Source organism: Hemiscyllium ocellatum, chromosome 7 (assembly GCF_020745735.1).
Source record: "Hemiscyllium ocellatum isolate sHemOce1 chromosome 7, sHemOce1.pat.X.cur, whole genome shotgun sequence".
Lineage (NCBI taxonomy): Eukaryota > Metazoa > Chordata > Chondrichthyes > Orectolobiformes > Hemiscylliidae > Hemiscyllium > Hemiscyllium ocellatum.
The window spans coordinates 4,701,249-4,725,019 of NC_083407.1; the positions used below are offsets into that span (position 1 = coordinate 4,701,249).

Consider the following 23,771-nt stretch of genomic DNA (forward strand, 5'->3'; position numbering starts at 1 on the left):
ATTTAAAACATTCTAACATCAATATTTGTTGCATAATCATGGTGGCTCAGTGGTTAGAACTGCTGCCTCACATCACCCAAGGTTCAATTCCATCCTCGGGTGACTGTCTGTGTGGAGTTTGCACGTTCTCCCCGTGTCTGCGTGGGTTTCCTCCCACAATCCAAGGATGTGCAGGTCAGGTGAATTGCCCATAGTGTTAGGTGCATTAGTCAGAGGGGAAGTGAGTCTGGATGTTTACTCTTCGGAGGATCAGTGTGGACTTGTTGGGCCGAAGGGCCTGTTTCCACAGTGTAAGTAATCTAATCTAATCATGTGCAAGCTGCTTCATATTGTTAACTAACTCAGGCCTGTTACCTTTACAGTTTTAAAATATTATTCTAGAAAATTGTCCCAGAACACTATGTTGTCTTGACAATCAAAATGATTTAGCTTCTCCCGGTGCATGTGAGAATTCAAATCTCTCCACTTTACAGATCTCCCCCCCCCCCCCCAGTGCACCATCACGGTCAAGTGTTTCCCCACAATTTTTCATCCTTAGTGCTGTTTTTATTTTCCTTTAGTGGGCAAGACTGGGCAAGACCAACCTTGGTTGCCCATCCCTAATTGTCCTGGAGCTGAGCCTGGAGTCACGTGTAGGGCAGACCAGATTTCCTTCCCTCACCTTCTCATGGTTGCTATCACTACGACTAGCTTTATAATTCCAGATTTTAATAACTGAGTGTAAATCCACCATTTATTAGATTACTTACAGTGTGGAAACAGGCCCTTCAGCCCAACAAGTCCACACTGACCCGCCGAAGCGCACCCACCCAGACCCATTCCCCTACATTTACCCCATCACCAACTACGGGCAATTTAGCATGGCCTATTCACCTAACTTGCACCTTTTTGGACTGTGGGAGGAAACCGGAGCACCCGGAGGAAACTCATGCAGATATGGGAAGAATGTGCAAACTCCACACAGTCAGTCGCCTGAGGCAGGAATTGAACCGGGTCTCTGGCGCCCTGAGGCAGCAGTGCTAACCACTGTGCAGCCCTCTAGTAAGATTGCAGTACTAATATTTGAGCCCAGTGCACAGTATCATACTGGCCCTCTAGATTACAGTCCAGTAACATTATTGCGATACCACCATCTCTCCCTCGCTCTATTGGATTGGAAAGCAGGGATTTCTGCCCAACTTGCTCAGCTCAATCTTGTGGGCTGTGCACTGGAGGAACGTTTCTGGGTCAGAAGGTCTGTGCACATGGATCATAGACTTCCCACTTGCAGGTGGGTGGGGCGGGAAGGTGGGGGAAGGGGAGGGTGAGAGGGTGAGGGCAGGTTGGGGGTGAGAGGGTTCGGGGAGAGTAGGTGAGAGGGTGGGGCAGGTTGGGGTCAGAGGGTTGGGGCAGGGTGGGATTAGAGGGTTGGGGGCAGGGTGGGGTGAGGGGGTTGGGGAAGGGTGGGGGCAGGGAGGTGTGAGAGGGTTGGGGGAGGATGGGGGGAGGGTGGGGTGAGAGGGTTGGGGCCAGGTTGGGGGCAGGGTGGGGTGAGGGGATTGGGGAGAGTGGGGGCAGGGTGGTGTGAGAGTGTTGGGGGAGGGTGGGGGCAGAGTGGTGTGACAGGGTTTAGGGGCAGGGTGGGGTAAGAGGGTGGGGGCAGGGAGGGGTGAGAGCAGGGTGGGCTGGGGGAGGGTGGTGTGAGAGGGTTGGGGGAGGATGCGGGCAGGGTGGCGTGAGAGGGTTGGGGGCAGGGTGGGATGAGAGGGTTGGGGACAGGGTGGGATGGCAGGGTAGGGTGAGAGGTTTGGGGCAGGGTGAGGGCTGAGTGGAGTGAGAAGGTTGGGGCAGGATGGGGGGAGGGTGTGGGTAGGGTGGGATGAGAGGGTTGGGGGAGGGTGAGGGAAGGTGGGGTGACAGGGTTGGGGCCAGGGTGGGGTGAGGGGGTTGGGGGAGGGTGGGGGCAGGGTGGTGTGAGAGGGTTGGGGGAGGGTGGGGGCAGGGTGGCGTGAGAGGGTTGGGGGTAGGGTGGGGTGAGAGGGTTGGGGGAAGGTGGGGTGAGAGGGGTGGGGGCAGGGTGGGCTGGGGCAGGGTGGGGTGAGAGGGGTGGGGGGAGGGTGTGGGCAGGGTGGGTGAGAGGGTTGGGGCAGGGTGGGGTGAGAGGTTTGGGGGAGGGTGGGGTGAGAGGGTGTGGGGGAGTGTGGGGTGCGAGGGTTGGGGGAGGGTGGGGTGAGAGGGTGTGGGGAAGTGTGGGGTGAGAGGTTTGGGGGAGGGTGGGGGGAGGGTGTGGACAGGGTGGGGTGAGAGGGTGTGGGCAGGGTGGGGTGAGAGGGTGGGGGTCAGGGTGAGGTGAGAGGTTTGGGGTAGGGTGGGGGAGGGTGTGGACAGGGTGGGGTGAGAGGGTGTGGGCAGGGTGGGGTGAGAGGGTGGGGGTCAGGGTGAGGTGAGAGGGTTGGGGAGGGCGGGAGGAGGTGAACGACAAGCTGGACCTTCCAGGAGTGAATTCGGGAGGATGTCTCCTGGAGGACAGTGGACAGAGGGAACTCATTCGATGTGACGGCACTGTTCACTTCGATTGACAAAACCCTAGCCAGAGAAACATTAGCCAACCTACTGGACATACAGAACAGAAAACAGGACGCGGAACCTATCAACAAAGACGGCATACTTAAACTACTGGACTTGTACCTCACTACACACTTTACATTCAACAATCAGATATACGAACAAATCAACGGAACACCCATGGGATCACCAATCTCGGGACTCATAGCAGAGGCAGTTATGCAAAGGTTAGAACAAACAGCCCTACCACAAATTCAACCCAAACTCTGGGTCAGATATGTCGATGACACGTTTGTAATCATCAAAAACTTGGAAATAGAAAAAACACACCGGATCATCAACGCCACACTCACAGGCATCCGATTCACGAGAGAAGAAGAAAAGGACAGCCAACTCCCATTCCTAGACGTGATAGTACAGAGAACACCGAACGGAGAATTCACCACAAGGGTACACAGGAAAACAACACACACAGACCAAGTCCTAAACTATGAAAGTAACCACCCCAACACACACAAATGAAGCTGCATCAGGACACTATTCAAAAGGGCCACAACACACTGCAGTACACCAGAACTGCGAAAAGAGGAAGAGGAACACCTATACAAGGTATTCGCCAAAAACGGATACCCGCGCAACTTTATCAACAGATGCCTAAGAGATAGACCACGGAACGAGGACATGCCACAACCAAAAGGACTAGCCACACTACCATATATCAGGAGCGTTTCAGAACTGACAGCCAGACTACTGTGACCCTTAGGACTCATAACGGCACACAAACCAACAGCCACGCTCAGACAACAACTCACTAGAACAAAGGACCCGATACCCAACATGAGCAAAACTAATGTAGTTTACAAAATACCATGCAAGGACTGCACAAAACACTATATAGGACAAACAGGAAGACAGCTAACAATCCGCATCCATGAACACCAACTAGCCACGAAATGACACAACCAGCTATCCCTAGTAGCCACACACGCAGACAACAAGCAACATGAATTCGACTGGGAAAACACTACTATCATAGGGCAAGCCAGACAGAGAACAGCCAGGGAATTCCTAGAGGCATGGCATTCATCCACAAACTCCATCAACAAACACATCGACCTGGACCCAATATACCAACCACTACAGCGGACAGCTGAAACTGACACCCGGAAGCGGCAAGGACAGACCACTATAAATACCGGAAGAAACATCAAAGAAGTGCTTCGCAGGAGGCTCCAAAGCACTGAGGATGTCGCCTAGCCAGGGGACGAAACGTTTGCAACAAAAACTTCCAGCTCGGTGAACAGAACCACAACAGAGGGAACTCTGTAACTGGATAAACTGGTCAGATATTGGGTGGATTGTTCATTTGAAATTGGAGTTTGATTATTCGTTTGTTAACTGAAGAATATCAGGGAATGATGACGTGAAAGTAGAGTGTGGTTACACATCCGTATTGAATGACCTCCTCTGCCCTCAATGCCCCTGACTTTGGGGGTTTGGACTGTTTTTTTTAATGTTTTCTGGAATCCTGTTTGCAATGTTCTGTCAGAACGGAGGGCTGAGTCAGTCACTTATCACAAACTGTCCTGTCATCAGCCCGCCATTAACAAGCTTCTCCTTACCCTACCCTTGACATCTAAAGGACATTATAGTCAGGTCTCCTCCCACTTTCATTTCCAGGCATTATCTTTTCATCTTGAAGGTCACGTCTCTCTCACTCTCACTCTCTCTCTTCTCTCCCCCCCCCCCCCCCATATTCATTTGTATCTTAGACTTCTCTTAGTTCCCAAGATTCACATGACAAGGACTGAATTATATTGGTCCTGGGTCAGACTGGAGGGCTCAACAGTTTGACCACATGACTGTAGGAAACGCTGATAGGACTAAAATCCAAATCCATGCTGTTGACTTTCCACCATCCTGCTCGTCCTACAGTTATCATGAAGGGTCCCCTAACCCAACTTCACCTGACCATCCGGTTAACCTCTCCCCCAGTAGCCTGTCTGAATGGAGAGAGCAACCTACAATCTGCTGGGACTATGGTGCAGTCATGGATTTGGTCATCATTCACAGTGATCAGTCTCTGCCAATGAACGAGTCCTCACCAAAGTGAGGGAAAAAAAACCTCAAGGTGGAGAAATTCTCCAAATTCACACTAAGGCATGGTCACTCCTCAGCTCATCTTTCTCCAAAAGGAGTTAGATACAGCTCATGAGGTTAAAGGGATCAAAGGGCATGAAGAGAAAGGGAGAAAGTTACTGAGTTGGATGGACAGCCATGGTCCGATTGAATGGCAGAGCAGTCTCAAAGGGCCAAATGGCCTACTCCTGCTCGCTGTTTGATGTCTCCAAGAGTTGCACTGGTTGTGGCAATGCCTTGATTTTAAAATCCTTGTGATTAGATCTCTCCACAGTTTCACCCTTCCCTATCTCAATCATCTCCTCTTATCCTCCTCCAAGCTTGCTGGTTCCCCAACTCTGACCTGCTGTGAGTCCCCATCTCAGTTCAGTCCAACCAAAGGCATTCGTGTCACCAACTGGATCAGCTCCAAATGCAGGAGACTTCCCTCTCCAGCAGGCAAACTGGTTTTTCAAGAGCACATGAATTGTTTAAAGAATTTAATGTCAGATACTTGACGGTACAGGTGTGCCTGCAAATTACACCGACTCTGGACAGAGTTCCAAATGTATCACTTCAAATGTTGACATTAAACAAATGCCAGCAGCGACAGGAATTTCTGAGTCAGAGCCATTACGTCCCTCCAATACCTCTCCAAGTTCAAACTACTCCCTTTAATATACAATGTGTTCAATGTTGTTAAGAATGCATTGTTAGAATGTGAGCATTACTGAGAGCATTGGTGGCTAATTCCCTTAGCAAGCTTTATAGAGAGTTAATACTGAATACAGCCATTAAGGAATGAGAGCATAAGGAATAGGAGAAGGAGGCCGTTCAGCCCATTGAGCCTGCTCGGTGAGGGGAAAGGGGCTATATGAGGTTGAGTTGCAGGTCAGCCATGATTAGCAGAACAGGCTCCACAGGCTGATTGACAAATCAATGCAGAGGATAGAGAGGAATCTTCAGCATTACTATGGGGTAGGAGTCACATCTAGGGCCACATTGAGTAACAATGCTTTGGTCAATTGCCTATAGTGTTCAGGGATGCGCAGGATAGCTGGATGAGCCATGAAGAATGCAGGAACAGGGTGAAAGTCGGGTCTGGGTGCGATGCTCTTCAGAAGATGAGTGAGGACTCAATGGGCCAAATGGCCTACACCCACCCTGTAGGGATTCTACTCCAAAAGGCCAGATGTGAAGCACTGATCCAGCAGCCTCAACTTTCAAAGAACACAGAACAGTGCAGCACAGTACAGGCCCTTCGGCCCTCAATGTTGTGCCGACCATTTATCCTACTTTAAAATCAAACTAACCTACATACCCTTCATTTTACTATCATCCACATGCCTAACCAAGAGTCACTTAAATGACCCAAATGTATCTGACTCTACTCCCACTGTTGGCAGTGCATTCCATGAACCTTCACTCTCTGTGTAAAGAACCTATCTCTGACATCTCCCCTAAACCTTCCTCCAATCACCTTAAAATGATGCCCCCTCATGATAGACATTTCTGCCCGGGAAAAAGTCTCTGGCTATCCACTCTATCTATGCCTCTCATCGTCTTGTACACCTCTATCACACCACCCCTCATCCTTCTTCACTCCAATGAGAAAAGCCCTAGCTCCTTCAACCTTTCTTCATAGGGCAAGCCCTCCAGTCCAGGCAGCATCCTGGTAAATCTCCTCTGTATGCTCTCTAAAGCACCCACATCCTTCCTATAATGAGGCAACCAGAGCTGAACACAATATTCCAAGTGTGGTCTAACCAGGGCTCTGCAGAGCTGCAGGGAGAGAGTGAGCACGGCAGATGCTGACATCACAGTCGAAGAAAACTGATGAAGAGCTTATGCTCGAAACGTCGATTCTCCTGCTCCTCAGATGCTGCCTAACTGGCTGTGCTTTTCCTGCCCCACACTCTTCAACTCTGTACAGCTGCAGCATAACCTCATGGTTCTTAAACTCAATCCCCCTGCTAGTGAAAGCCAACACACCATATGCCTTCTTAACAACCCTATCAACTTGCACGGCAACTTTAACTGATCTAGGGACATAGACCCCAAAATCCCTCTGTTCCTCCATACTGCCCAGAATCCTGCCTTTAACCCTGTAATCTGCACTTAAATTCAACCTTCCAAAATAAAACACCTCACACTTTTCCAGGTTGAACTCCATCTGCTACTTCTCAGCCCAGTTCTGCATCCTGTAAGTGTCCCATTGCAACCTAAACAGACCTACACATTATCCATAACTCCACTAACCTTCATGTCACTGACAAACTTACTCACCTATCCTTCCACTTCCTCATCCAAGTTATTTATAAAAATCACAAAGAGCAGAAGTCCCAGGACAGATTCCTGTGGGACACCACTGGTCACCGAGTTCCAGGCTGAATACTTTCCATCTACTACCACCCTCTGTCTTCTATGGGCCAGTTAATTCTGTGTCCAGACAGACAGATTTCCCATGACTGTATCCCATGACTCCTAACTTTCTGAATGAGTTGACCATGGGGAGCTTTATCAAATGCCTTGCTAAAATCCATATACGCCACATCCACTGCTCTACCTTCATCAATGTGTTTTGTCACAAAGAGTTCAATAAGTCTTGTGAGGCATGACCTTCCCCTCACAAAGCCATGCTGACTATCTCTAATCAAACTATGGTTTTCCAAGTCATCATAAATCCTGTCTCTCAGAATCCTCTTCAATAATTTGCCCATTATAAACGTAACACTGACTGGTCTGCAATTCCCAGGATTATCCCTATTCCCTTTCGTGAATGAGGGAATCATCTGGTACTACTCCAGTGGACAGTGAGGACACAAGGACCATTGCCAAAGGGGCATCAATCTCTTCCCTCACGTTCTGTACTAACCTTAGGTACATCCCATCTGGCACAGGGGACTTATCGATCCGCAAGTTATTTTCTAAATTTTAGCACATCCTCCTCCTTAACATCAACCTGTTCAAGCATAGGTGCATCAGTCAGGGATAAAGGTGGTGTAATAGGGTAGGGGAATGGGTCTGGGTGGATTACTCTTCGGAGGATCGGTGTGAACTTGTTGGGCCTAATGGCCTGTTTCCACACTGTAGGGATTCTATGATTGTAAATCAGCCTGTTTCACGCTGTCCTCACAAACTACAAGGTCCCTCTCACTCACGAATACTGAAGCAAAATATTAATTAAAGACCTCCTCTACCTCAGGGCACAATTTCCCTCCACTATCCCTGATTAGCCCTACCCTTACTCTGGCCATTCTATTGTTCCTCACATATGTGTATAATGCCTTAGGATTTTCCTTAATCCTACCCTCTAAAGCTTTTTCATGCCCTTAGCTCTCCAGTCAATTCTTCAGTTCCTTCCTGGCTACCGTGTAGCCTTCTTGGGCTCTGTCTCATCCTTGTCTCCTCAATCTTAAGTAAGCTTCCTTCTTCCTCTTGACTAGATGTCACCTAAGGTTCCTTCACCCTACAATCCATTCTTTGTCTCAGTGGGTGTTGGGTCGTTGAAATAATGTTCTAATGCAGCTTCATTTGTGGGCGTTGGGATGATTGCTTCTGTAGTTCAATATTTGGTCTGTATGTGTTACTTTCCTGTGAACTCTGGTTTGAAGTTCCCCATTGGCTGTTCACTTTACTGTGACATCTAGGTATGACAGTTTGTTGCCTCAGTGGGACAAACCTGTCCAGAACTATCAGCAAGTGCTTCCTAAACAATCTCCACAACCTGTCACGCATTTCCCTGAGAAAATCTCTTCCCAATCTAGGCGCCCCAGTTCCGGCCTAACAGCATTGTAATTCCCCCTCCCCCAATTAAATACTTGCCCGTAATATCTGCTCCTATCCCTCTTCAGGAGTATAGTAATGATCACAGAGTTGTGATCACTATCACCGAACTGCTCTCCCACTGAGAGATCTGACACCTGACCTGGTTCATTGCTAAGCACCAAATCCAATATGGCCTACCCTCTAGTCGGTCTATGTACATATTGAGTCAAGAACGCTTCCTGGACACACCTGACAAAAACTTCTCCATCCAAACTATTTGAACTATGTAGGTTCCAATCAATATTAGGGAAGTTGAAGTCATCCATGACAACAACCCTGTTACTTCTGCACCTTCCCAAAATCCAACCCCCAATCTGCTCTGCTGTGTCTCTGTTGCTATTGGTGGGGCTGTAGAAAACTCCCAATAAAGTGATTGCTCCTTTCTGATTTCCACCCATACTGAGTCTGTAGACAAACCCTCCTCGACACCCTCCCTTCCTGCAGCTGTGACACCACCCTTGATTAGCAAAGCCACTCCCCCACCTTTTACCTCCCTTCCTTTTTTTTTGAAACACCTAAATCTTGGAACATCTAACAGCCATTCCTGCCCCTCTGATATCCAAGTCTTCGTAATGGCTAAAACATCACAGTTCTAAGGACGGATCCATGCTCCAGGTTCATCACCTTATTCTCATTGTATTATCACCCTTATATTTGTCATCTGCTTTCACTCAGAAAAAGGAGAATATTGTAGAGGAGAAGACTGAGGTACAGGCTATTAGACTTGAAGGGATTGAGGTTAGCAAGGAGGAGATGCTATCAATTCTAGAATGTGTGAAAGTAGACAAGTCCCCTGGGCTGGATGGGATTTTTCCGAGAATTCTCTGGGAAGCTGGAACAAGATGACCGAGGCTTTGGCCTTGATCTTTGAGTCGTCATTGTCTACAGGTTTAGTACTAAAGGATGAGAGGAATGCAAATGTTGTGCCCTTGTTCAAGAAAGGCAGCAGAGATAACCCAGGTAATTATAGACCAGTGAGCCTTACGTCAACTGTAGGAAAAATTTTGGAAAGGATTCTTAAGAGATAGGATTTATAATCATTTAGCAAGCAATAATTTGATTGCAGATAGTCAACATGGATTCATCAAGGGTAGGTCGTGTCTCACAAACCTCATTGAGGTTTTTGAAAAAGTAACCAAGAATGTGGATGAGGTGGGGCAGTTGACGTGGTGTACATGGACTTCAGTAAAGCCTTTGATAAGGTTCCACATGGTAGGCTTTTGGAGAAAATGCAGAGGCATGGGATTGAGGGTGATTTAGCAGTTTGGATTAGAAACTGGCTTTCTGAAAGAAGGCAGCGAGTGGTGGTTGATGGAAAATATTCAACCTGGAGTCCTGTTACTAGTGGTGTGCCACAAGGATCTGTTTTGGGACCACTGCATTTTGTCATTTTTATAAACGACTTTGACACAGGCATAGGTGGATGGATTAGTAAGTTTCAGCTGAAACTAAAGTCAGTAGAGTAGTGGACAGTGTGGAAGAATGTTGAAGGTTGCAGGGGGACTTGGATAAACTACAGAGAGGAGGAAAACAACAACAAACTGCCATTTCTAGATATCACAGTAGAGCGGACAGTCAATGGGGAACTTCAAACCAGCATCTACAGGAAAATAACACATACGGACCAAATATTGAACTACAGAAGCAATCATCACAACACCCGCAAACGAAGCTGCATCAGAATATTATTTCAATGAGCCAGCAGCACAGGAACTATGCAGAGCAGAGGAAAATCATCTATACTGTGTATTCACAAAGATTGGGTACCCAATGAACACACAGTCTGCCAGTTTCTCAGCAACAAACCCAAACAAGCAGATGAAACGCATCCAGAAACCCTAGCCACTCTCCCCTACATCAAAAACATCTCGGAAATGACTGACAGACTGCCCAGAGCCCTTGGCATCATGGTAGCCCACAAACCCACCAACACACTAAAACAGCAGCTAATGAACTTGAAAGACCCCATACAGACAACAAGCAAAACTAATGTCATTTACAAAATACCGTCCAAGGACTGTAACAAACACTACATTGGACAAACAGGCAGAAAACTAGCCACCAGGATACATGAACATCAACTAGCCACAAAATGACATGACCTTCTCTCACTAGTATCCTTACATACAGATAAGGAAGGACACCACTTCGACTGGGACAACACATCCATCCTAGGACAAACCAAACAAGCATGCACGAAAATTCCTAGAAGCATGGCATTCCAACTGGAACTCTATCAACAAATACATCGAGTTAGACCCCATCTACCACCCCGAGAAAAAAACAGGAAATAACATCACTACAGGAAATGACATCAACTCAAAGAAACCCAAACATATAAACAGAAAGAAGGAATCATCAGCATACTTCACCCGGAGGCCCACTGAAGATGTTACCTAGAGGGTGACAAAATGTCTGGAAATGAACCTTCCAGCTCAGCGAGGAGACCTACATCCAGAGCAATAGCAGAGACTTGGCTCCAAAAGGGCAGGACTTGGAAACCGTCTTTCTAGGACAGAAGAGAAAGGAAGGAGAAGGGATAGCAGTGTTAAGAAAGAACATTATGATGCTGCAGAGATGGAGGGGGGGGGGGGGGGTTCCAAGAGGGGTCAGGAACAGCATCTGATTAAAGCTGAAACAGCAGAGGTTCTGTGACATTGCTGGGTTCTTTCCTACAGACCCTCAATGGCAACAATTTAGAAAGATTAATTAGCAAGGAAATTACAGGGAGCGCTCAGAATTAGAGAGCAGTTATAACAGGGCATATTCATTATACAAATATAGACAGTTCAAAGACAATCTCAAAATGTCTATAGACGTCCATTCTGTTAACATTAACATATCAGAAACAGTTGCATGGTAAAGACCAACATAATGATTCATCCAGCCCAGGGTCAAAATCGTCCTGGGGAGCCACTGCGAGGGGAGACTGAGAAAGATGGAAAAAAGGGGGCAATTCACTGCCCATCCCCCACAAAGACCGACAGCTGATTCTGTCGCTGAGGGAGGCTGTAAAGTGAAGACTGAGCTCACAAGATACCAGTGACTCCAAATGAGTTCTGATGCATTGTTTGTAGTCAGTCTCCTACAAGGAAGCACCATGCTTAACATGAGGGCTGACCAGGAACTAGAGAGACAGGCATGGTCATGGTGTAATGGGGACAGAGAGGAGCAACACCACATCTCCAGTCCAATGAGGGAGCAGTCATTGCTGGGTCAGGCTATAGAGAATCCAGTGGATCAAACAGGGTAACACTGGAGGTTCAGTCTCCTGTTGTGAAGTGGATATGTGTCAATCTCTCACAATGTAAAGCACCATTTACAACTCCTCAGAGACTGAAGCAGTTGATGTCCAAATTTAACAAGATCTGAACAATATCCAGGCTGGAGCTGACAAGTGAAAAGTTACATTCATGCCCTACTGATGCCAGGCAAAGACCACCTTCAACAAGAGACAATCTAACCTCACTCATGCCTCAAAATTCAATGGCATCACCATCATTGAATCCCCTGACACTTTTCACGGGGTGTAAGTGTCAATTGCTAGGGGGACATACAGGTTTAAGGTAAAACAGGTTCAGTTTAAAGGTGATGTGAGAGGCAGGTTTTTTTTAACACAGAGGATGCTAAGTGCCAGAGGTGGTGGTGGAGGTAGATACAACAGCAACGTAGAAGAGGCATCTTGAAAGATACAAGAATAGATAGCAAATGGGGGGATATGTACTGCGTAGAGGGAAAAGAATTTTCATTTCAATAAAATATCATGGCTTGATGGGCCGAAGGGCCTGTTCCTGTGCTTTACTGCCTTCATTGTTCAGTTCCGAGAGCATTCAGAATGGAGTTAATCCACGCTCTCACACTCTCTCACCCCTGTGCAGGATTGGAATACAGCAACATCGAACACAGGAGCAGGAGTAAGCCATTCAGCCCTTCGAGCCTGTTCTAGCATTCACTTCACACAGTGGGTGAATGGAATGAGCTGCCTGAGGAAGTGGTGAGAGCTGGTACAATTACAACATTATAAAGGCATCTGGAGGGGTATCTGAACAAGAAAGGCTTAGCGGGATATGGACCAAGTGCTGGCAAATGGGACTAGATTAGGTTAGGATATCTGGTCGGCATGGATGAGTTTGACTGAAGGGTCTGTTTCTGTGCTGTACATTGCCATGACTCCATGACTTTGATCATGGCTGAAACATAGTATGTTTCTCCCGCCTCCAACACACCCCATCCACCTGGACGCCCCGTGCTGGCCTCTTACCCGCCCTCGATCTCTTGATTGCAATGGATGCTGCCTGACCTGCTGCGCTTTTCCAGCAACACATTTTCAGCTCTGATCTCCAGCATCTGCAGTCCTCACTTTCTCCTGAAACATAGTATGTCAACACGACTCCAATAGAGAAGATGGAAGGTTTACGTTCTTCCTTATTTCAAGGGAAATGGAGTTTGGGAATGGCAACGCCATCTCAGAATTCTCTGACACTGTGGAAACTGGGCTGGATGGACTGTCGTGGGAGAGACACCTTGCGACCTGTGGGTAGGAGAAAGTGAGGACTGCAGATTCTGGAGATCAGAATCGAAAAGTGTGGCGCTGGAAAAGCACAGCAGGTCAGGCTGCATCCAAGCAACAGGACAGTCGATATTTCAGGCAGAAGCCCTTAGTCACCAAGTTGAGAGATTCAAGACTATAAATGCTGCCTCAACAGTCAACTGGAGCAGATTCAACAGCAAACTTCAACAGAGAAATCAAATAAATACTCGGGACCAAAAATAATCTCACAGGGTTGTTGGCAAAGTGTGAGGGAGTGGGACTAACTGGCTGGATCATTCAAAAAGCTGACAGAGGAGGATGGGCACAATGGCTCCTGATGATGTCCTGTTGACAATGTGCAGAGTGTTGGGAATCAGAGAAGGCACGGAGTTTGTTTACAGTTCCATCATCTGACTGACCACTTTCAGAAATTCCTAACCCTGTGCACACATGACAAATATTACACGTTACGCAACTTCCAAAAAATGCTCAAGAAATGTTTCTTATTCACCCATGGGATGTGGGTGTGTTCACTAGGAAGGCCTATATTTGTTGCCTGCCCAGGACTCCTTGAGTTGAGAGGTTTGCTTGGCCAGACGCAGTTAAGAGTGAACCACAAAGCTGACAACTTATAAACCAGACACCAGAAAGACTAGGCTTTTCACGGCAACTGATGCCAGTTTCATTCTTACTGTTATCCAAAACAGTTCCTCATTTTATGAATTGAGTTTAAATCTCACCAGCTGCTTGGGTGGGATTTGTACCTTCTCCCCAGAACATTCACAGCATCCTCCAACACAGAACCTAAAATGGTTTTCCGTCAGTTGGTTTTTAGCACCAGATTCTGCGACAGTGTCATCGTGAAAGTTCATTCCCCAACTATAGGGATATATATGCTGGAGCTGCAGTTAACGCCCAGTGAAAACCTGAGTCACAATGAGTCATCAACTTTGGCTCTGTTTGACTGGATGGAGCAGCAAAGATAAAAGTCCTAAGACGGAGGCCTGACACAGAGATTTGAGAACATAATCCCAGCTACAAATGTTAGTGCTGACCGAGTGCCACACTGTCAAAGGGTCAGTGCTGACTGAGTGCTGCACAGTCAGAGGGTCAGTGATGAGGGAGTGCCGCACAGTCGGAGGGTCAGTCCTGAGGGAGTGCCACACTGTTGGAGGGTCAGTGATGAGGGAGTGTCGCACGGTCAAAGGGTTAGTATTGACGGTGGAGTGCCAAACTATCGGAGGGCCAGCCCTGAGGGAGTGCCGCACTGTCAGAGGGTCAGTGCTGAGGGAGTGCCGCACTGTCGGAGGGTCAGTGCTGAGGGAGTCCGCACTGTCGGAGGGTCAGTGCTGACGGAGTGCCGCACTGTCGGAGGGTCAGTGTTGAGGGAGTGCCGCACTATTGGACGGTCAGCGCTAAGGGTGCACCACGCTGTCAGAGGGTCAGTACTGAGGGAGTGCCGCACTGGTGGAGGGTCAGTACTGAGGGAGTGCCGCACTGGCAGAGGGTCAGTACTGAGGGAGTGCCGCACTGGCAGAGGGTCAGTATTGAGGGTGGAGTGCTGAAATGTCGGAGGGCCAGTAGAGAGGGCGTGCCGCAGTGTCAGAGTTTGTGAACTGCTAGGGGCCATCCCAAAGTTGGCAATACACCACGTTAATTTGGAAATTGTCTTGGAGGTAATTGGTGTCGTAGTCAAGTGGGTGTTGGCGGGAACAGAGAAACTGTCAATTAAACAGGCCCCAAGAGTGTTAATCCGTACAAATTTTACCACCCTCTATTCACGCCCTCAACTCCTCACTTTGTGACATCCCTATCCTCCACTGTTAGCGCACACACCTCCCTTGGAACAGGATCTGCATGTGCCAGCATTAAACAGGTTCCATAATTGTCACCTCTTCAGGACCAGGAACTGGAGGGATGCCATTCAGTCACTTGAGCCTGTCCTGCTATTAAGATCATGATTTGTCTGTATGTTAACCCCCAACGACCCAGTCTGGTTGGGGAACCAAGCATTCTCACCTACTTGCCTAACAAAGGGGGAGCACAGTGGGTCAGTGGTTAGCACTGTTCCCTCATAGCACCAGGGACCAGAGTTCGACTCCAACCTCGGGCGATTGTCTGTGTGGAGTTTGTACATTCTCCCCGTGTCTGCGTGGGCTTTCTCTGAGTGCTCAGATTCCTCCTGCAGTCCAAAGGTCAGGTGAATTGGCCATGCTAAATTGCCCCATAGTGTTCAGGGATGTATGGGTTAGGTGCATAAGTCAGGGGTAAAAGTAGAGTAGCAGGGAATGGATCTGGGTGGATTACTCTTCAGAGGGTCAGTGTGGACCTGTTGGACCAAATGGTCAGTTTCCCCACTCTAGGGAGTCTACAAATGAAGAGAAATATGGATTTGCTCTGGACAAAGACACTTCCCAATCTCCCATCCAATAGATGCTGCCAGGTTTGCTGAGTTTTTTCCAGCCATTTCTGATTTTGTTTCTGATTTCCAGCATCTGCAGTTCTTCCATTTTTTAAAAAAAATTCAATCAAAGCTGATTGTGGGATCTTGCTCTTCACAAATTAGCATCTGCGTTTCCTAAGTTAGGCTGATAAGTCACTTTCAGGGTTAACGATGAGCTCACATCCACAGTCAAGCAGTTTGATGTCTGTCATGGGAAGGGAATAAGAAACAATCATAATGGAAGTTACGCCTGAGAACTTAGAACACCTCAAAGTTTTGTTCAACAGAAATTACGTTGACCCAACTTATTGGTGTTGTTCGAACGGGTATCATGTGCTTTGGGTTATCTTTTCTTTATTTATTTGTGGCATGTGGGTGTCACTGCCTGGGCCCAGCTTATTTCCCCCGTCCCTAGTTGCCCCTTGAGAAGGTGGGGGTGAGCTGCCTTCTTGAACCGCTGCAGTCCATGTGCTGTGGGTTGACCCACAATGCCCTTAGGGAGGGAATTCCAGGATTCTGACCCAGCGACACTGAAGGAACGGTGATATATTTCCAAGTCAGGATAGTGAGGGGCTTAGAGAGGGACTTGAGGGAAGGGAATCTTGTGGACAGACTGTGCTTGAATGTTTGGAGGACACTTGATATTGTGCTACATCTGAGGTACTTGGAAAAAATAAAACATCATAGTGTAGGGGTGTCGTACAGACATGGAGAGACGATTAACTGTCAACACAGTGAGCATAAAAGGGTCTTTATCTGATTGGCAGAATGTGACAAGGGGTGTCCCACAGATGTCTGTGCTGGAGCCTCAACCTTTGTTAGTTTACATCATTCACTTGGATAAGAGGAGCTCACTTGGCAGATGACAGGACAGGTTGTGAAAAAGACCTGAGGAAGTTGCAGATGGGTTTCAGAGAGTCAGTGACTGGGTGGAAATCTGGCAGATAGAGAAAAACGTGGGAAAGTGTGAAGTTGTTCACTTTGGCGCGATAAATAACTGAGAATAACTGCAGAATTCCAAGGTACAGAAGGATCTAATTGTTCAACACAGGAGTTATGAAACGTTAGTATAAAAGGTACAGCACATGGTCAGGAAGGCTAATAGATGCTAGCTATTATGAGAGCCATTGAACTGAAAAGTAACGATTTTACACACGGCATGATGAGCCAACATTGTGAATACAGAAAATAACAAATGCTGGAGATCACAGCGTGCCAGACTAATGTTTGGAGTCTGCAAAATGTTCGCTTGCTCTCTCCCCATGGATGCTGTCTGACCTGCAGTGATCTTCAACGTTTGTTACATCCTGTACAGAGTCCGGCATCCGCAGTAATTTGCTCCTATATTGTGAATGCTGTGTATAGTTTGGTCACCTTACTTACTAAAGAATGTGAAAACATTAGAGGTATTCAGAGGAGGTTGACTGATTGAGGGAGTGCTGCACTGTCAGAGAGACTGGCTTTCAAACGAGAGAGTAAAGCAAGACTCGATCTGCCCTCTCTGAAGGATAGAGGAAATCCCAAGCCCACTATTTTGAAGAGGAGCAGGGAGGCGGTTACTGTTCTAACCAATGATTGCCCTTCATTCAACATCACAAACACAAATCATAGAATCCCTACAGTGTGGAAGCGGGCCATTTGGCCCTGCCAATCCTTTGGACAGCATCCTGTCCCCCATTCTATCCTTAACCTCATATTTTCCAGAGCTAATCCATTTAACCTGCACATCATGTGGACTGCAGGAGGAAACTGGAGCACCCAGAGGAAACCCATACAGACACGGGGAGCATGTCTGAGTGGAGTTTGCACAGTCACCTGAGGGTGGAATCAAACCCCCTCCCCGTAACTCTGCATTTCCCAGGGCTAACCCACTAGCCTGCATTCTACAGACAATTCCCACGGCCAATCCACCCTAACCTGCACATCCCTAAACACTACACTCTAGATTAGAGTGGTGCTGGAAAAGCACAGCAGTTCAGGCAGCATCCGAAGAGCAGGAAAATCGATGTTTCGGGCAAAAGCCCTTCATCAGGAATACTTCATCACCCTTCATCCCTAAACACTACAGAAAATTTCCCATGGCCAATCCACCCTAACCTACACATACACTCATAGAGATATACAGCATGGAAACAGACCCTTCGGTCCAACCCATCCATGCTGACTAGATATTCCAACCCAATCTAGTCCCACCTGCCAGCACCCAGCCCATATCCCTCCAAACCCTTCCTATTCATATACCCATCCAAACGCCTCTTAAATATTGCAATTGTACCAGCCTCCACCACTTCCTCTGGCAGCTCATTCCATACACGTACCATCCTCTGCGTGAAAAAGTTGCCCCTTAGGTCTCTTTTATATCTTTCCCTCTCACCCTAAACCTATGCCCTCTAGTTCTGGACTCCCGACCCCAGGGAAAAGACTTTGCCTATTTACCCAAGAATGTAGGGAGGCTGTGGAGAAGGTAGCACTGACAGGGAATACTTGCGGACACAGAGATGGGTTCAAGTGTGTATACTTCAACGCAAGGAGTATCAGAAATAAGGTGGGTGAACTTAAGGCATGGATTGGTACTTGGGACTACGATGTTGTGGCCATCATGGAAACGTGGATAGAAGAGGGACAGGAATGGTTGTTGGAGGTTCCAGGTTACAGATGTTTCAGTAAGATTAGGGAGGGTGGTAAAAAAGGAGGGGGGTGGCGTTGCTAATTAGAAATGGTATAACGGCTGCAGAAAGGCAGTTCGAGGGGGATCTGCCTTTGGAGGTAGTATGGGCTGAAGTCAGAAATAGGAAAGGAGCAGTCACCTTGTTGGGTGTTTACTATAGGCCCCCCAATAGCAGCAGAGATGTGGAGAAACAGATTGGGAAACAGATTTTGAAAAGGTGCAGAAGCCACAGGGTAGTAGTCATGGGCGATTTCAACTTCCCAAATATTGATTGGAAGCTCTTTAGATCAAGTAGATTGGACGGGGCGGTGTTTGTGCAGTGTGTCCAGGAAGCTTTTCTAACTCAGTATGTAGATTGTCCGACCAGAGGGGAGGCCATATTAGATTTGGTACTCGGTAACGAACCGGGACAAGTGATGGGCTTGTTAGTGGGTGAGCATTTTGGTGATGGTGACCACAATTCTGTGCCTTTCACCTTGGTTATGGAGAGAGATAGGTGCGCACAACAGGGCAGGTTTTACAATTGGGGGAAGGGTAAATACGATGCTGCAAGACAGGATCTGAGCAGCATAAGTTGGGAGCATAAGCTGTCAGGGAAGGATGCCGTTGAAATGTGGAACTTTTTCAAGGAACAGATACGATGTGTCCTTGATATGTATGTACCTGTCAGGCAGGAAACAGACGGTCGTGTGAGGGAACCTTGGTCAACGAGGGAGGTTGAATGTCTAGTAAAGCAGAAGAAGGAGGCTTACATAGGTTGAAGAAACAAGGTTCAGACAGAGTGTTGGAGGGATACAGGATAGCCAGGAGGAAACTGACAAAAGGGATTAGGAGAGCTAAGAGAGGGCATGAAAAGTCTTTGGCGGGTAGGATCAAGGATAACCCCAAGGCCTTTTATGCGTATGTGAGAAATATGAGAATGACGAGAACGAGGGTAGGTCCGATCACGGACAGTAGTGGGACACTGTGTATTGAGTCGGAAAAAGATAGGAGAGGTCTTGAATGAGTACTTTTCTTCAGTATTTACAAATGAGAGGGACCGAATTGTTGAAGAGGAGAGTATGAAACGGACTGTTAAGCTAGAAGAGATACTTGTTAGGAAGGAAGATGTGTTGGGCATTTTGAAAAACTTGAGGATAGACAAGTCCCCCAGGTCTGACGGGATATATCCTAGGATTATGTGGGAAGCAAGAGAGGAAATTGCAGAGCCGTTGGCAATGATCTTTTCGTCTTCACTGTCAATGGGGTGGTGCCAGGGGACTGGAGAGGGGCGAATGTTGTGCCCCTGATCAAAAAAGGGAATAGGGATAACCCCGGGAATTACAGGCCAGTTAGTCTTACTTCGGTGGTAGGCAAAGTAATGGAAAGGGTACTGAGGGATAGGATTTATGAGTATCTGGAAAGACACTGCTTGATTAGGGACAGCCAGCACGGATGTGTGAGGGGTAGGTCTTGCCTTACAAATCTGATTGAATTCTTTGAGGAGGTGACCAAATATGTGGATGAGGGTAGAGCAGTGGATGTAGTGTACATGGATTTTAGTAAGGCATTTGATAAGATTCCCCATGGTAGGCTTATGCAGAAAGTCAGGAGGCATGGGATAGTGGGAAATTTGGCCAGTCGGATAAAGAACTGGCTAACCGGTCGAAGTCAGAGAGTGGTGGTAGATGGTAAATATTCAGCCTGGAGCCCAGTTACAAGTGGAGTTCCACAGGGATCAGTTCTAGGTCCTCTGCTGTTTGTAATTTTTATTAATGACTTGGATGAGGGAGTCGAAGGGGAGGGTCAGTAAATTTGCAGACGATACAAAGATTGGTGGAGTTGTGGACAGTGAGGAGGGCTGTTGTCAGCTGCAAAGGGACTTAGATATGATGCAGAGCTGGGCTGAGGAGTGGCAGATGGAGTTCAACCCTGTCAAGTGTGAGGTTGTCCATTTTGGAAGGACAAATAAGAATGCGGAATACAGGGTTAACAGTAGGGTTCTTAGTAAGGTGGAGGAGCAGAGGGATCTTGGGGTCTATGTTCATAGCTCTTTGAAAGTTGCCACTCAGGTGGATAGAGCTTGTAAGAAGGCCTATGGTGTATTAGCATTCATTAGCAGAGGGATTGTATTCAGGAGTCGTGAGGTGATGTTGCAGCTGTACATGACCTTGGTAAGGCCACATTTGGAGTACTGTGTGCAGTTCTGGTCGCCTCTCTTTAGGAAAGATGTGGAAGCTTTGGAGAGGGTGCAGAGGAGATTTACCAGGATGTTGCATGGAATGGAGAATAGGTCGTACGAGGGCTTTTCTCATCGGAATGGCGAAGGATGAGGGGTGACTTGATAGAGGTTTATAAGATAATCAGGGGAATAGATAGAGTAGACAGTCAGAGACTTTTTCCCCGGGTACAACAGAGTGTTACAAGGGGACATAAATTTTAGGTGAAGGGTGGAAGGTAAAAGGGGGATGTCAGGGGTAGGTTCTTTACCCAGAGAGTGGTGGGGGCATGGAATGCGCTGCCTGTGGGAGTGGCAGAGTCAGAATCATTGGTGACCTTTAAGCGGCAATTGGATAGGTACAGGGATAGTTGCTTAAGCTAGGACAAACGTTCGGCACAACATCGTGGGCCGAAGGGCCTGTTCTGTGCTGTATTGTTCTATGTTCTATGTACCCTATCCATGCCCCTCATAGTTTTGTCAACCTCTATGAGGTCACCCTTCAGCCTCTGATGCTCCAGGGAAAACAGCCCCAGCCTGTTCAGCCTCTCCCTATAGCTCAAACCCTCCAACCCTGGCAACATCCTTGTAAATCTTTTCTGAACCCTTTCAAGTTTCACAACATCTTTCTGATAGGAAGGAGACCAGAATTGCACGCAATATTCCAACAGTGGCGTAACCATTGTCCTGTACAGCCACAACATGACCTCCCAACTCCTGTACTCAGTACTCTGACCAATAGAGGAAAGCATACCAAATGCCTTCTTCACTATCCTATCTACCTGTGACTCCACTTTCAAGGAGCTATGAACCTGCACTCCAAGGTCTTTTTGTTCAGCAACACTCCCTAGGACCTTACCATTAAGTGTATAAGTCCTGCTAAGATTGGCTTTCCCAAAATGCAGCACCTCGCATTTATCCAAATTAAACTCCATCTGACATCTTTGGACTGTGGGAAGAAATCCACGCAGACACGGGGAGAATGTGCAAACTCCAGACAGTCACCTGAGGCTGGAATCAACCCTGAGTCCCTGGTGCCGTGAAGCAGCAGTGCTAATCACAGAGCCACTGTGCCACCCAATAACCAGACAGACATGATTACTGCCAGGCCAGCTGTGCTTCCCCAGTAATTTCTGCTGTTGTTTGATTCAGAAATCTCGTATTCACAGATCAGTTTTATTTTACGTTTGCAAACTTGGTCATGTCCGAATGAGCTGCCATATTTTCCCATCCACAGCACTTAAAAAAGTACTTTGTTTTGTTTGTTGTAAAGTACTTCAAAGTTTCCTGTGGCTGTGAAAAAGACGACACCGGAGAAATGCAACTCTCTTTAAAGTTCGGGAGGTTCAAACTGAAACGTTGCACAAGACTGACCAGCAAGAATCACAGAGTTGATCTCAATAGCAGACAAGGCCATCCCAAGCTGCTCAGGCAATGGACTGGCTAAAGGCAATCATGGTTAGGTTGGACACATATTCACCATTACATTGAAAGAGTGACTATAGACAGCGCAGGGGGAGGATTGGAAAGACAAGGGGAGATGGAGGAGAAGGGAGGGTCGAGAGGGTGGAAAAGGGGGAAGGCAAGGGATAGAGAGAGGGAAGGAGAGGAGTAGACAGGGTAGGTGACGGATGAGGTAGTGTGGAATTTGGGGGGGGGGTGAAGAATAGTGGGAAGGTGAGGTTTAGTGGTGAGGGTGGAATGGAGGGTGAGGAGTAGGGGAGGTGGGGACCTGGAGATCGAAGGAAGGATGGGGAGGGTGTGGGGAGGATGGGGATCAGTGGGGAGGGGGGATCAGTGGGGAGGATGGGGATCAGTGGGGAGGATGGGGATCAGTGGGGAGGGGGGATCAATGGGGAGGATGGGGATCAATGGGGAGGGTGTGGGGAGGATGGGGATCAGTGGGGAGGATGGGGATCAGTGGGGAGGGTGTGGGGAGGATGGGGATCAGTGGAGAGGGAGGGGGAGGATGGGGATCAGTGGAGAGGGAGGGGGAGGATGGGGATCAGTGGAGAGGAAGGGGGAGGATGGGGATCAGTGGGGAGGGTGGGGAGGATGGGGATCAGTGGGGAGGGAGGGGAGGATGGCGATCAGTGGAGAGGGAGGGGGAGGATGGGGATCAGTGGGGAGGATGGGGGACAATGGGGATCAGTGGGGAGGCTGGGGATCAGTGGGGAGGATGGGGATGGGGGGTAGGGCAGTAGGGAGTGTGGGAAAGGTTGGGGGGGGAGTGTGGGAAAGGTTGGGGGGGGAGTGTGGGAAAGGTTGGGGGGGAGTGTGGGAAAGGTTGGGGGGGGGGAGTGTGGGAAAGGTTGGGGGGGGGGGAGTGTGGGAAAGGTTGGGGGGGGTGTGGGAAAGGTTGGGGGGGGGAGTGTGGGAAAGGTTGGGGGGGGGGGGGGAGTGTGGGAAAGGTTGGGGGGGGGGGAGTGTGGGAAAGGTTGGGGGGGGGGGGGGGGGAGTGTGGGAAAGGTTGGGGGGGGGGGGTGGGAAGCGGGCTGGCCAGGGTGAGAAACCCCGAGAGGCCGAGAGCAGCCGCGGGTTGTCCTGGGGGCGATGGGGAGCTGCTCCTCCCCATGAGCTGTCCTGCTGGGGAATGGAAAAATGTCAGGGAGGGATGTTTCATTCCCTTTCTCTGGACCCTTTCAGTTGGGAATGGGGGCTCTCTTTTCGATGGCCAACTGCCCCTTTCTCTTGTAATAAAGCTGCCGGGGATGTGGTCGGGCTGGAGGGGAGCTCCCTTCCCCACCCACTCCCCAAACAGCGAAACACAACTCGCCTGAAAGTTGAGCAGGAGTTTGGAGGAAAGTTTTGAAACTCACCGGGATCGCTGCTGTGTGCTCCGGGCTGGAGGCTCTCAGTCGCCCTGCCCCGAGCAGGCTGGGTCCCTCCCTGGGTCTCTCTCTCTCTCTCCCTGTGTGTCTGGGTGGGTGGGTGGGGAGAGCAGCCAGCGGGCCCCCTCTGCCGGAGACACGGCGCTCGAACCAAGCAACAGCTCAAGGCGGGACATTCGGCCCGCACAGCCTGTACTAGCTCTGTGGGTACGGCAGTCGGACTGATCCCAACCCCTCTGCTCTTTGACATTGCAAATGGAGATCATTCGGCCCATCGTGTCTGCACCGGCTCCTGATAGAGACACCCAGCTAGCCCCACTCTCCAGCCCCTAACCTCATCACTTTCAAATATATCTCCGGCTCTCCAGCCTCCTGTGGAATCAGTCTCCCAGGCAGCGCATTCCAAATCCACTCTGAGTAAAGGAGTTTCTCTCTATCTCACTCCCAATTTTCTTATAGAGCACAGAAACAGACCCTTCAGTTCAACCAGTCCCTGCAGAACATAATTCCACACTATTCTAGCCCCACCTGCCTGCTCCTGGCCCATACCCACCAACCCACCCTATTCATGAATTTAACAGTGTCTTTTAAACCTTGTTATTGTATTCACC

The 23,771-nt window shown here is 48.5% G+C and overlaps 1 protein-coding gene across 4 annotated transcripts in view; it reads right to left on the reverse strand.

Moving 5' to 3' along the window:
* Nucleotides 1-23,244, reverse strand: part of tmbim1a (transmembrane BAX inhibitor motif containing 1a) — a 78,010-nt gene extending 54,766 nt beyond the window's left edge. Inside the window, exon 1 of one of the 4 annotated variants that reach the window (XM_060828208.1) lies at nucleotides 23,149-23,244. The gene's annotated coding sequence lies outside the window, so the exon portion shown is untranslated. The other 3 variants (XM_060828210.1, XM_060828213.1, XM_060828212.1) reach the window with 3 other exon arrangements.
* Nucleotides 23,245-23,771: the final 527 nt, after the last annotated feature.